Here is a 14,070-nt window from a genome sequence, read left to right as displayed (position 1 = left end):
TTTAAAACTTTTTTTTCCCTCAGGAAAAGTTAGCCTTTACCGTGGTGCTAAGCAGCTGTTATAAATAAATGCTAAGAAATTACAGTATATGCTGAGAAATTATAGCGTACGATCTCTATGCAGAATCTAAGGTTTTCTGAATTAAAAAAAAAATGCATTTAAAAACACAGTTTCAAATCTTCACCAAAAACTTCGAATAAAAGGGAAAAAGCATAAAAAAGCAGTAAAAAAAAACAATGATCAGAGAAGATTGTTAATTTTGCTGAGGACACCTGTAGAAAACACAGCACTTAAGCTATGTGTGAAGATAGCTGCCCTAGTATGTTACATTAGAAGTATATTGCGTTACTGGCTAGACGGCCAAGGATTTATTTTGTTATTGTTGGACTGTGATGTATATGTGTTCATTAAGGTGGTAAAGCAGGTTGAGATCAGCTTTGAACAGTATTATCTCGTGTTGAGGGGACAGTTCTTCTTATGACAACCTTCAATTTTATTAACTACTGTAATTTTCCCACGAATCTTTGAACAACAAAGCATATTTTATGGCACAAAAATAGTTTTGTGCTGAAACCCATATTTTTTTACATTTTTGTTAATATAGCCATACAGGGGCATGTGGGGAGGAGGACAGTACAGGTGAGGTGACAGCAATATGAAAGGACAAGTGATAGAAGTGTTTGTACTGAGACAAAGATCAACTTGGCTGTACTGCTCTTCCCCCCACACTGACTGCTGTGATGTAAGCTGAAGAAATGTTAGTAATCATGCTTTGCACCAGACACTATGTAATCACACACAGCTCATATGGGAGATCAGTGAGAGCAGACTGTTATTACATGGCTAAGCCTTTATTCCCCTGCATGTTGCTGTCTACTTATGATTGGTCAGCGTCATACAGGTGGAAGAAATACACATCCCTAGAGTCTAACCATCTAGAAGATCTCTGTCCTGCCCACTGGCAGACACAGGCAGAAGAGAGCCCCTATACAAGAAAAGTATATAGACCCTTTCATGGCCAATAGCTCATCATAGTGCACAAATCCACCTGATTTGAAGGTGTAAATGGGCCCCCTTACCTCTTGGGCCTCTGTGCGGCTGCACAGGTTGCACCAATGCATCATTCGCCCCTGGAATAGATCTTGACAGCTCAGTTTACATATTAAGAAAAATGTGGATTTCTTTAGAATATGACATCGGATTGCAGGTATCAAGGTATAATGTTATTCAAGTTCGAATTACCTGTGTGCCCATATAGACAGCTTAGGAGGGTTGATATTATTCACTGATGCACTTTAAATGTTTCTAAAACAAAGTCAGCTGATCATTGCAGGTTTGGCTTCTCTAAACCTCAGTAATTATTGCTGGGGAAAACTGCTTCTAGCCTGACTTCATCCACTGCTTGTGAAATGTACCATCATATGGTGGCAAATTAGAGGAATTCTTGTCCCTTTAATGCACTGACATGTCAGTTCTGTCAGGGGAGGATTTACTACTACCCCCTACTGATAGATTCCCTTTAAAAGAATTTTGACACAAAAAATATTATTTGTACATATGTAATTGGTTACCTTTAGTTAATAAAATTGCAATAACTTTCATGTATTTAGAGTGCTTTTGTCCTCATTAGTTCATATATCAGCACAGCTCCTATCCTGCACTTAATTCCTCTTTACATGCTTCCCACATTCTCTATAGCCTTTTTTTTTCTTCCTTCTCTGAGGCTGTTTCCAGTGTCCTCCCTACTATCTGTAACAACCCTGCTGGCATCACTGCATTACCTCCCATCCCCCACACACCAACTTACTCAGTGCTCCAGGCCTTCCTGTGTGTTCTGTCTGCTGCCGGCTCCATGCTGTGTGCCTCTTGCTTAATGCCTGCTCTCTGCATGCTTCCTGGCGGTGTGCATAGGGGAGCAGTGCTGGCACTCTCTCATTCTTATGGAATCAGGGTGCACCTGTCTAATGTATCCCTGGCCAATCACCAAGAGGCCTCTAGTATTTAGGGCAGCTCCACCAGGTGGTAGCTGCCTGAGCAATCTTTTAACTCAGTTAGTGTCTTGCTGTTGAGTTGCCAGATCCTGTCCTGTGTTTCGTCTTCTCTGGAGGTTTGATTCCTAGTCCTGTGTCTGTGTCTGTCTTGCCGCCCTCCAGGAGGCAGAATATCCTGGTCCCTGTGCTTTTGTTCCTAGCCTTGCCTTGTACCTGTCCTGTCCGCCCTTCAGGTGGCAGAATATCCTGGTTCCTGTGCTATTGTTCCTTGCCTTGCCTTGTACCTGTCCTGTCTGCTCTCCAGGAGGCTGTATATCCTGGTCCCTGTGCTTTTGTTCTTTGCCTTGTCTCGCACCTGCCTGCTCTGCCCTCCAGAAGGCAGTATATCCGGCTCGCTGTGTATTTGTTCCAGTACCTTGTCTCACACCATTACCTTGTCTGAACTCGGTCCTACCTCTGTCTGTCAGTCTCCTTGTCTGTGGCTCCTTTCCCTGCTGTGTCTATCCTTGTGTCCTCTCCATCTGAATGCTCCGCAATCTTGCGGCTTTGCCTGCTCCGCGCTATTGCGGCTGTGCTTGTGCTCAGCGCTCTTGCGGCTCTGCTTGTGCTCCGCACTCCAGTGAGGGTGTTTGGTGATGGCCGAGCACTACTTATGAACATTCCAGTATTGAAGGGACAACTACATCTCCAAATCGGAGTGTTATATACGGAGAAGCTTGTTTTCCACTTGCTGACCAGTTTGCCCATCGGTCGTTCTGGCTATTCTACTGCCCGTCCCGGTCCGCTGGTGGTGCTGCATTTGGAACCACCAAGTCACCAGAAGTGTCTAGTTCCAATACTGCAAGGTCAGTCTACAGTGTTGTCACCTTCTCCACCTGATCTGCTGGCTATTGAGTCATGGTGTGCTGACGTCACTGAAGAAAGGGAAGTAATGGCGCCCTCTCCACACACCTCTTGTGACAATACCATTGACCAGTTCCCAGGAACATCCCTGTCATTTGAAAGTTTTCCTCTGGACCATGGGCAGAAAATGGATCCTGAGAGGATGCCTTCAGATTTCATGTGGCAAGTGGATGAAGAATTTAGAACAGAAGCCTTTGAATCTCTGTTTTCCACCAACCAGGAGGAAGAGGTCCTGGCCCTTGTATCTTCAGTGTTGGAAGCTGACCTTGCTGGGCACAAAGAGACTTGGCACTCTGGGATCTCTGATGTCACACCTACCTCATACCACTTGAAAGATGTCATGATGGCTCTGACTGTGTGTGCCCCTATTCTTCTACAGGTCATTCTGGTGGGCTTGAAGAAGAGGGGGCATAAAGGGGGTGTACTGTAGCAACCCTGTTGGCATCAGCATCACTGCATGGCCTCCCATCCCCCACACACCAACTTACTCACTTCTCTAGGCCTTGCTGTGTGTTCTGTCTTCTGCCAGCTCCATGCTGTGTACCTCTTGCTTCCTGCCTGCTCGCTGCATGCTTCCTGGCTGTGTGCATAGGGGGGCGGCACCAGCACTCTCTGGTTCTTATGGAATCAGGGTCCACCTGTCCATTGTGTCACTGGCCAATCACCAAGAGGCCTCTAGTATTTAGGGTAGCTGCCTGAGCAATGTCTTAACTCAGTTAGTGTCTTGCTGCTGAGTTGCCAGGTGCTGTCCTGTGTTTCGCCTTCTCTGGAGGCTTGATTCCTAGTCCTGTGTCTGTGCCTGTCTTGCCGCCCTCCAGGAGGCAGAATATCCTGGTCTCTGTGTCCTTGTTCCTAGCCTTGCCTTGTACCTGTCCTGTCTGCCCTCCAGGAGGCAGAATATCCGGCTCTCTGTGTCTTTGTTCCAATACCTTGTCTCACACCGTTACCTTGTCTGAACTCTGTCCTAACTCTGTCAGTCTCCTTGTCTGTGGCTCCTTTTCCTGCTGTGTCTATCCTTGTGTTCTCTCTGACCGCCTGTGCTCCGCACTAATTCGGCTGTGCCTGATCCGCGCTCTTGCGGCTCTGCTTGTGCTTTGCACTCTTGCGGCTCTGCTTGCTCTGCACTCTTACGGCTCTGCCTGTGCTGCGCACTCTTGCGACTCTGCCTGCTCCGTACTTTTGCGGCTCTGCCTGTGCTCCACACTCTTGCGGCTCTGCCTGCTCCATACTCTTGTGGCTCTGCTTGTGCTCCGCAGTCCTGCGGTTCTGCTTTGTTCTGCTTCTGCTGCTGTAGAACCTCTTGCTGCTAACTGCACTCCTCACCGCAGCCTTGCGGTTCTTCTCCAGTGTGAACAGGTCCAAACCGGTTCATTCATACCCATCTATACTTCCATCCTTCCTGTACCAGTACCTCGTGTATGAACAGACCTCTACCAATTCCATACACCACTCCTTCCTGTCTGTGTCCCTGTGCATCACAGTCAGCCATGCCCGCCTGCCAGTGTCTCAGCCGTGCCCGCCAGTCAGTGTCTCAGTCGTGCCCGCCTGCCAGTGTCCCAGCTGTGCCTGCCTGCCTGTGTCTCAGCCATGCCCGCCTGCCTGCGTCTCAGCCGTGCCCACTTGCCTGACTCATCTGTGCCCACCTGCCAGATATCAGCCATGCCTGCCGTGCTCACCTGCCTGTCTGTCAGTCGCACCGGTCCAGGCGTCCTGTTCCCCAGTGGGATCAGCAGCCACAGCCAGACACCACCATGGAGCTACCTGCCGCACAAGTCTGACCTCACCATCAGAGGCTCCAGCGAAGACCGAGGTAGCTGTCTTAGTCACGCCCCTTCCAGGGTAGTCTGGTTTGTGGCACAGCGGGGCCACAACCCCCTCGCTCACGCCAAACTGCCCAGGCGCCAGAGTGACTCTATTTTTAAGGGTGGTTTCACAAGTCCTGATATTTTCAGTACCGGAAAAACCAATACCAGAAATATCAGTGTCCATGAGTGTAATACATGTGGCATACGTATGGCAATCATGTGATGCATCAGTACCACACGTACCGGTGCCTGAGAAGCACTGTTCCCCAGCACCTGGTGCTTAAGACATCACTCATCATTCTCCCCTGCTCTGCCGGTGATCAGCGCTAGCAGGGGAGAATGTTGAGAGTTATATTCAACTGCTAGCAATGAGAGCAGGCATTGGCTGATGGGACTACTACACCCATCAGCCTACACCTGCTGCTGCTAATAACAGAGAGAGCAGGCAGCGGCTGATGGGAGTATTTATAAGCCACCGCCTGTGCTATACATAAATAAACATCTGGATTTCCCTGAATTTTTGATAACCAGCAGAGGCATAACTACCGGGGTCGCAGGGGCCCAGAGTGCTTAGGGGCCCGATCACGGAGCTGCAGCCACTCATTGGCTGTGCATCTCCATGCTTTGATTGGCTGCCAGGTGGCAATTGGCCTGATGGAATGGCTGCTCTGTGCGCACAGGACCTGTGATGAGGTCACAGGAGTGGAGGAGTCAGAGGTCACATAATCAAGAGCCTCCGTGTATGCAGGACTCTGCTGTGCTGGTTGGTTGTCATGGTGCTGGATGAGGGTAAGTTTATGTGTGAGGTCAGGAGGGGTTTACAATGTGGATGTAGCAGAGCTGTGTGTGTACAAGGTGTATGGAGCAGAGCCGTGTGTGTATGAAGTGTATGGAGTTCAGCCATGTGTGTACGAGGTGATTTGAGCCATGTGTGTACGAGGTGAGCGGAGCTGCGTGTGTACAAGGTGTACGGAGAGAAGCCGCATGTATATGAAGTGTACGGAGCGGAGCCATGTGTGTTATGAATGGGTCACCAAGGAAGATGGCAGGAACAGGCTAAGCCACCAGGAGACCAGATTGGTAACTCAGCGGATTGCAGACCCCTGATCCTACCAGCACAACTAGCAATATCCGTGGAGCGTTCCTACGATGCCCTAGATGTCTCAGCACAGCCGGAGAACTAACTAAGCCTAAAGCCAGAAAGGTGAAATCTAAACTGCCCCGGAGCAGATCCCCAAAGGAATAGACAGACCACAAACATATATTGTCGGTGAGACTAGATGAAACACAAACACAGGCAGAAAATAGACTGAGCAAATGATGGGGCCCAAAACTGTCTAGATAGTATCTTTTCTGTCCTGTCTGCAATCACGCAAAAACCCTAAAAAATCCAACACATCTGATATACAAAAAACCTGAGACCACACAACCTCACCCCCGCTTGATCAGCACTTTGGTGTGAACTGGAAGCAAAGCAAAAGATACTAATATAACAGGGGACTGAACAAACTAGCACAAGCTGTAACATATAGAGCCGGGCCCAGCGCTGCCCCCAGCAGGAAGTACGCTGAATCCTAGCAACAAAGCAGAAAGCAAAAAAAGGGCACAATCAGATTAGATGCAAAGGATTAGCAAAGGAATCACTTAACTGAACCATGCAGATCAGGCAGGAGACTGAAGAGCTCAAAATGCACAAGAAGGGAATCACCAGCAACCACTAAGGGAAGCCTGCTCACTTATATGCTCCCAGCCAACAATCCCAGATTCCCAATCATCGTCGTCAGGTGGCAAAGTTCCATCAGACTGGCCAGCTCCACTACTCCCAGTAACCACCAGAGGGAGCTCCAGCTCAGAAGTCCAAGCAAGAGAATTCACAACACGTGTGTCCGAGGTATACGGAGTGGAGCCGCGTGTGTAAGAGGTGGATGGAGCGAAGCCGCATGTGTACAAGGTGTACGGAGCGGAGCCGCATATGTATGAGGTGGACAGAGAGGAGCCATGTGTGTACGAGGTGGACAGAGAGGAGCCGTGTGTGTACTAGGCGTATGGAGTGGAGCTGTGTGTGTACGAGGTGTATGAAGCAGAGCTGCGCTTGTACGAGGTGTACGGAGCAGAGCTGCATGTGTACAGAGTGGAGCCGCACGTGTACGAGGTGTACGGAGTGGAGATGTGCATGTAGGAGGTGTGCGGAGCAGAGCCGTGCGTGTACGAGGTGTGCGGAGTGGAGATATGCATGTATTTTGGCATGGGGGCCCCATTTGAAAGTTCGCACTGGGGCCCATAACTTTGTAGTTACACCACCGATAACCAGCCAAACAAAACGGACAGCAAGCCTCAGCTGCCAGCTTCAGCAAGGCTGGTTATCAAGAGTAGAGAGGTCCCCAAGCTAATTTTTTAATTATTTAAATAAATATTTTTAAAAAATGGCGTGGGGCCCCTTATTTTTGACCACCAGCCTTGCTAAAGCAGACAGCTGGGGGCTAGTCTTTTCAGGCTGTCAAAGAGCCATAGATATTGATCCACCTAGCCTAAAAATAGCAGCTTGCAGTCACCCAGAAAAGTCACATCTATTAGATGTGCCAATTTTGGTGCTTTGCCCATACAACTATAGGATTAGTAATGGACAGACGTCTTATCAATGCCTCATCATTACTAAGCCGTGGTTTTCATGTCACCAGACAATGCAAAGGTGACATCAACCCCACAAATATTACCCCCTTGCCACTGCTACAGTGCAAGTGGGAAGAGCTGGGCAAAGAGCTAGAATTGGCGCATCCAATAGATGAGCCATTTCTGGATGGCTGAAGACTACTCTTTTTAGGCTGGTGGTCAATATCCATGGCCCCATGCCAGCCCCCAGCTGTCTGCTTTAGTAAGGCTGGTTGTCAAACATGGGGGGACCCCACACCATTTTTTTAAATTATTTCCTGATATTTTTCTTCTTGATAACTAGCCTTGCTGAAGCTGACAGCTGGAGGTTGTAACCCGCAGCTGTCAGATTTGCCTGGCTGGTTATCAAAACTACAGGGGAACCCATGCCGTTTTATTTATTTATTTATAGCACAAGGATGAATACTCCCATCAGCCGCTGCCTGCTCTCGCTGTTATTAGCAGCAGCAGGTGTAGGCTGATGGAAGTAGTAGTTCTATAAGCCACTGCCTGCTCTCGCTGTTATCAGTTGAATATAACTCTTAACATTCTCCTCTGGGAGCAGGGAATAATGATGCGAGCTGTCTTCAGCACCCAGAGCTGGGAACAGCGCGAACTGTACCGCCTCTTCCCAGGTGCCGATACGTGTCACACTGATGACACAAGGATGTCATCTGTGTGTCATCAGTGTGCACGTGTGCAGGACATTTTGTGGCTCGTGCTGCTATTAAAAAAGGGACATGTCAGCGTATTTTGCCCATGGACACACGGTTCACGGAAACACACTGACATGTGCACAGATCCATTCACTTGAATGTGTCTACGTGTGTAAGTGGCTCCGATTCCGGACACACTGACTTGAAAGAAAGAAGCCTAAAGATGGTTTCATACATCTAACTTTCACAGTTTAAGTACAGACTATGATGTCATGACTGTCCACGGTCTCTTGACTTGAGCTCATTATAATTAGATCCGGAGACCTGCAGCTGATTAGGTCATCAGTCAGATGTTTGAAATCAGCTTAAGGGCTCGCTCATATCACCGTAATTTCCATCCGATTGCAATCCAACAAAACATCGGATTGCACTCAGACCAATGTTATCCTATGGGGCTGCGCCCATGTCCTGTTTTTTCCTCAATCTGAGCCGGTCCGGGAAAAATAAAATTGCAGCATGTTTGAGTTTGATCTGTATTCGGATCACACTCGGCCATGCAAGTCAATGAGTCCATGTTAACAGTCCAATTTCCGCTTTGACACAATGGAGAAGAAGGATAAATTTTGTTCTCCATCTTCTCCTCCCAGTGTGCTCCAATTTTCTTGTCCGAGAGAATCGGTCCACATTATACTAACTGTCATGACCCAACAGGGGTCGGACCAGAGAATGGCACAACACACACAACGGGATGGAAAAAGGGGGAGGAAGGCCCTAACAATAGGGAACGAGGGATGTGGCACCTCCTAAACAACCTGTACCTATCCCTAAGATCCCCTAACACCCTATGCGGGTCCTTCCCCCCCGCTGCTGTCACGTGCCTAGTCCCTAGCAGTCACCTCATTATACCCTGGCTAGTGCACTGGCCAGCAAGGACGCTAGCTTCACCACTGCAAATGGCATCAATGGCATCAACACAGGGGGTAGTGACAATCATGAGACAGACAAGGAAAGGAACAACAAAAAACTTAACTCAAGCTTCTGCTGCAAGCTTCACACAGCAGAGGATACGGAACCAGGACCTCAAGCAGCTGATACACTGATGGCACCAGAGAGCTCTCAACTCCTAGGCTGGTCTCCAGAGAAAAACTCTATTACCAACAGTTAGCTTATGCATCATGTGGCTATTTAAAGGATAGTGGGAGTGGTCACTACCCACATCAGCTGACCAGCAACACAGCAGCATCCAGCAAGGAAACTGACATTAACCTTTGTTGGCCCAAACGTGAAAACCATGTTTAAATTAAAGCAGAACCAGAGCTGTCACAACTCCAAAAATGAGTCGTGACTAGTGTTGAGCATTCCAATACTTGCTGTATCGGAATTCCGATACCGACATCCGATATTTTTTCAATATCGGATGTCGGTATCGGAATCGGAAGTTCAAAGTTGATTGACAGCCTGACGTCATCATGATGCGCGGTGTGTGCGCATCATGATGCGCCGTCATTTCGGGCCTTCCGGGGGTCTCTGCCGGCCTGCCGGGGGGCTATGCAGGCTCCGGTGGTCTGTGCCGGCCTGCCGGGGGGCTGTGCCGGCCTGCCGGTGGTCTGTGCAGGCTCCGGGGGGCTGTGCCGGCCTGCCGGGGGGCTGTGCCGGCCTGCCGGTGGTCTGTGCAGGCTTCGGGAGTCTGTGCAGGCATCGTCCGATGGGACTACAAGTCCCATCGGGCGATGCCTGCTACCATGACAGTGATTGACACATTAGCCAATGATGGGACAGTAGTAGTCCCATCATCCGGCTAATGTGTTGAATGTAAAAAAAAAAAAAAATAAAAAAAAAAATTACATGCTACATACATGCTACATACATACAACATGCATACTACATATATACTACATGTAACATACATACTACATATATACTACATGCAACATGCATACTACATGCATGCTACATACATGCTACATGCTACATACATGCTACATTCATACTACATATATACAACATACATACTACATATATACTACATGCATGCAACATGCATACTACATATATACTACATGTAAGATACATACTACATATATACTACATGCATACTACATACATGCTACATACTACATGCATGCTACATGCATGCTACATGCATGCTACATACATACTACATGCATGCTACATTCATACTACATGCATACTACATGCATACTACATACATACTACATACATGCTACATACTACATGCATGCTACATACATACTACATGCATGCTACATACATACTACATGCATGCTACATACATACTACATGCATGCTACATACATACTACATGCTACATACATACTACATACTACATACATACTACATACATACTACATGGGAATTTCCCACGCAGCAATGGCATAAAGTGAGACTAGGGACTTTTTTTTTTAAGTGGCGGAGGAATACAGTGCGGAAGGATACCTACCTTCCGTCATTGGATTCCTGCAGCTCGTAGAGAGCGGCAGCATCAGCTGATGCTGCAGTTCTCTACCCAAGATCGTCATGGGACACACTCGTGGACTGCTTCGGATCATGGGTGAGTATTTTTGTGGTTTGTTATGTTAATATTTATTCCGTACACGACAATGGCTTCGGGGAACAATGTGACAAGTATTGGTAAGTATGTTACTCTATGTTATATGTACTGTATGTCTATGTATGTATTGTATGAATGTATTGTATGTAGCATGCATGTAGTATATATGTAGTATGTATGTAGCATGTAGTATGTATGTAGCATGCATGTAGTATATATGTAGTATGTATGTAGCATGTAGTATGTATGTAGCATGCATGTAGTATATATGTAGTATGTATGTAGCATGTAGTATGTATGTAGCATGCATGTAGTATATATGTAGTATGTATGTAGTATGTATGTAGCATGTATGTAGCATGCATGTAGTATATATGTAGTATGTATGTAGTATGTATGTAGTATATATGTAGTATGTATGTAGCATGCATGTAGTATATATGTAGTATGTATGTAGCATGTAGTATGTATGTAGCATGCATGTAGTATATATGTAGTATGTATGTAGTATGTATGTAGCATGTAGTATGTATGTAGCATGCATGTAGTATGTATGTAGCATGCATGTAGTATGTATGTAGTATATATGTAGTATGTATGTAGCATGCATGTAGTATATATGTAGTATGTATGTAGCATGTAGTATGTATGTAGCATGCATGTAGTATATATGTAGTATGTATGTAGTATGTATGTAGCATGTAGTATGTATGTAGCATGTAGTATGTATGTAGCATGTAGTATGTATGTAGCATGTATGTATGTAGCATGCATGTAGTATGTATGTAGCATGCATGTAGCATGTATGTAGCATGTAGTATGTAGCATGTATGTAGTATGCATGTAGTATATATGTAGTATGTATGTTACATGTAGTATATATGTAGTATGCATGTTGCATGCATGTAGTATATATGTAGTATGTATGTTGCATGCATGTAGTATATATGTAGTATGTATGTTGCATGCATGTAGTATATATGTAGTATGAATGTTGCATGCATGTAGTATATATGTAGAATGAATGTAGCATGTATGTAGCATGCATGTTGCATGTAGTATATATGTAGTATGTATGTTACATGTAGTATATATGTAGTATGCATGTTGTATGTATGTAGCATGTATGTAGCATGTAATTTTTTTTTTTTTTTTTTTTTTTTTTACATTCAACACATTAGCCGGATGATGGGACTACTACTGTCCCATCATTGGCTAATGTGTCAATCACTGTCATGGTAGCAGGCATCGCCCGATGGGACTTGTAGTCCCATCGGACGATGCCTGCACAGACCCCCGAAGCCTGCACAGACCCCCGAAGCCTGCACAGCCCCCCGGAGCCTGCACAGACCACTGGCAGGCCGGCACAGCCCCCCGGCAGGCCGGCACAGACCACCGGAGCCTGCACAGCCCCCCCGGCAGGCCGTCACAGCCCCCCGGCAGGCCGGCACAGACCACCGGAGCCTGCACAGACCCCCTGGCAGGCCGGCACAGCCCCCCAAAAGGCCCGTACAGACCCCAGAGAGGCTGTACAAGGCAAAAATAGGGTTTTTCTTATTCCGATACCGGAAGTCTCATAGACTTAAATGGGACTTCCGGTATCGGAATCGGCGATACCGATACTTTTTTTTAAGATCGGCCGATCCATTCCGATCCGATACTTTGAAGTATCGGACGGTATCGCTCAACTCTAGTCGTGACACTATCACTCTGAGCAGAGTTTTATCAGAGCGTCATTTGCATAATAGGATCGATACTCTCGGATAAGAGAATCTACGGCTGTCTGACTCTAGCCTTACATTGCAGCAAAATAGTTGAAACTTTTATTGACTATTTAGAACGATGGTTAAGAGCAGGTGCAGATTGCAATACTTTCAGTCCGTGTGTGGTGTGACAAAACATTGGATTGCACTCGGACCAATGTTGGTCAATGGGGCATTGCAGATGTCCGATTTTTGCCTCAGAAACAGTCTTTTCGAGGGAAAAATTGCCCTGTGCCTGGGTTTGATCCGATATATGGATCACACTCGCCTATGCAAGTCAAATGCTGACATCTGATTGCAGTCCCATTTCCACAGATGGCACAATGGAGAAGATGGAGAATTTTTTTTTCTTCTTCTTCTCCTCATCTGAATTGGATCACACTGTGATAACACTCTGATCAGAGTTTGATCAGAGTGTCAATTGCATTATCGGCCCGAGAGAATGCACGCTCGTTTGCACCTATCCTAACTTTGCATTTACTGAGCAAATGAACAAAAAATATCCATGTGATGGCATACACAGCCTTTAGGGGCAGGATGTGAGACTATTAAAAAAAATAAGTGATCGGGGTTGAGTACACTAGAAAATTCATGAAATAGAGATTCATTCATATTATTACATATTTGTTCAAAGCTTACTACACAGAAGTGTGTTTTTTTTAAGAAATCACTTCCCCATTTTCTATATAATCTTCCTTTAGACTCAGCCCCATTCATGTGCTGCATGTAAATCTCTGTTCCCTTACATACCGTACATCTTTTACATGCGGACCTCACTGCGTCACTAAACTTTGTGACTGATAGCTTCTATTGATTTTACAACATGCTCATAGACGTAGAATGAAAACTATGCATCACATCATCCACAACCTATTTCCGCTTCGTAACGTAATTGTGCTACCATGGGTGATGCTTACTATGTTATAAACAATTATGGGGGACAAATCAATTATCATTTCCACCAATAATATTACACTTCTGTGAAGCTTTTCAAAAATGTTTTCTTTCTAAAAATGGGAACCAATAATGATAGCCAGCATTCATAGATTATGTATTCTGGCTTCTGAGGTCCTGAATGGTAAATGTGCATAATTATGCACTAGTAAGGAGATAGGCAGCTTTCCTGGCAATATCACACAAATGGATTCGTCAGATGATTGAGGATAAAACAATTTTATTTTGTGATGTGTAATCTACATGTTTCAAGGTTATTCAACCAACTTGCATCTTGAAGAAGAGGTTGGATAACCTCGAAACGTGGAGAGCTGTAACTTTCCTTTCCGTAGTGGAGTGCTCAGTAAGAGAGCCTAAGTATATAAACAGGGCTGCCACTAGGAATTTCGGGGCCCCATACTGGCAAAATTTTCGGGGCCCCCTTGAGACACTGCCCAGGCTCCCCCCAGCCCCGCCTCCACCCCTCAAACTGTCCACAGTCCCACCGCTCTCTCTTGGAAAAACTCCACTTCTCACCAATCACACATTAACAGTTCCCATCACCAGATCACACATATAGTCGGCAGCTTTTGCTTTGGACAAAAGAATTTTTTAAGCCGCTACCATAACAGAGTAGACACTTTTGGCCAGGCCCTACTCTACTGTAACCTATTAAATATTTATTAAAATATGCAATACACTTTAGGTATATTTTTATTTATTTTTCAATTTTTAAAATGACCAATAATATCACATACAAGGAACAAATACTGCTACACCATATCTAGACCACATATT

This window comes from Dendrobates tinctorius, unplaced genomic scaffold (assembly GCF_039654945.1).
Source record: "Dendrobates tinctorius isolate UK_male_01 unplaced genomic scaffold, ASM3965494v1 ptg000075l, whole genome shotgun sequence".
Lineage (NCBI taxonomy): Eukaryota > Metazoa > Chordata > Amphibia > Anura > Dendrobatidae > Dendrobates > Dendrobates tinctorius.
Note: the sequence above shows the minus strand (reverse complement) of the source record.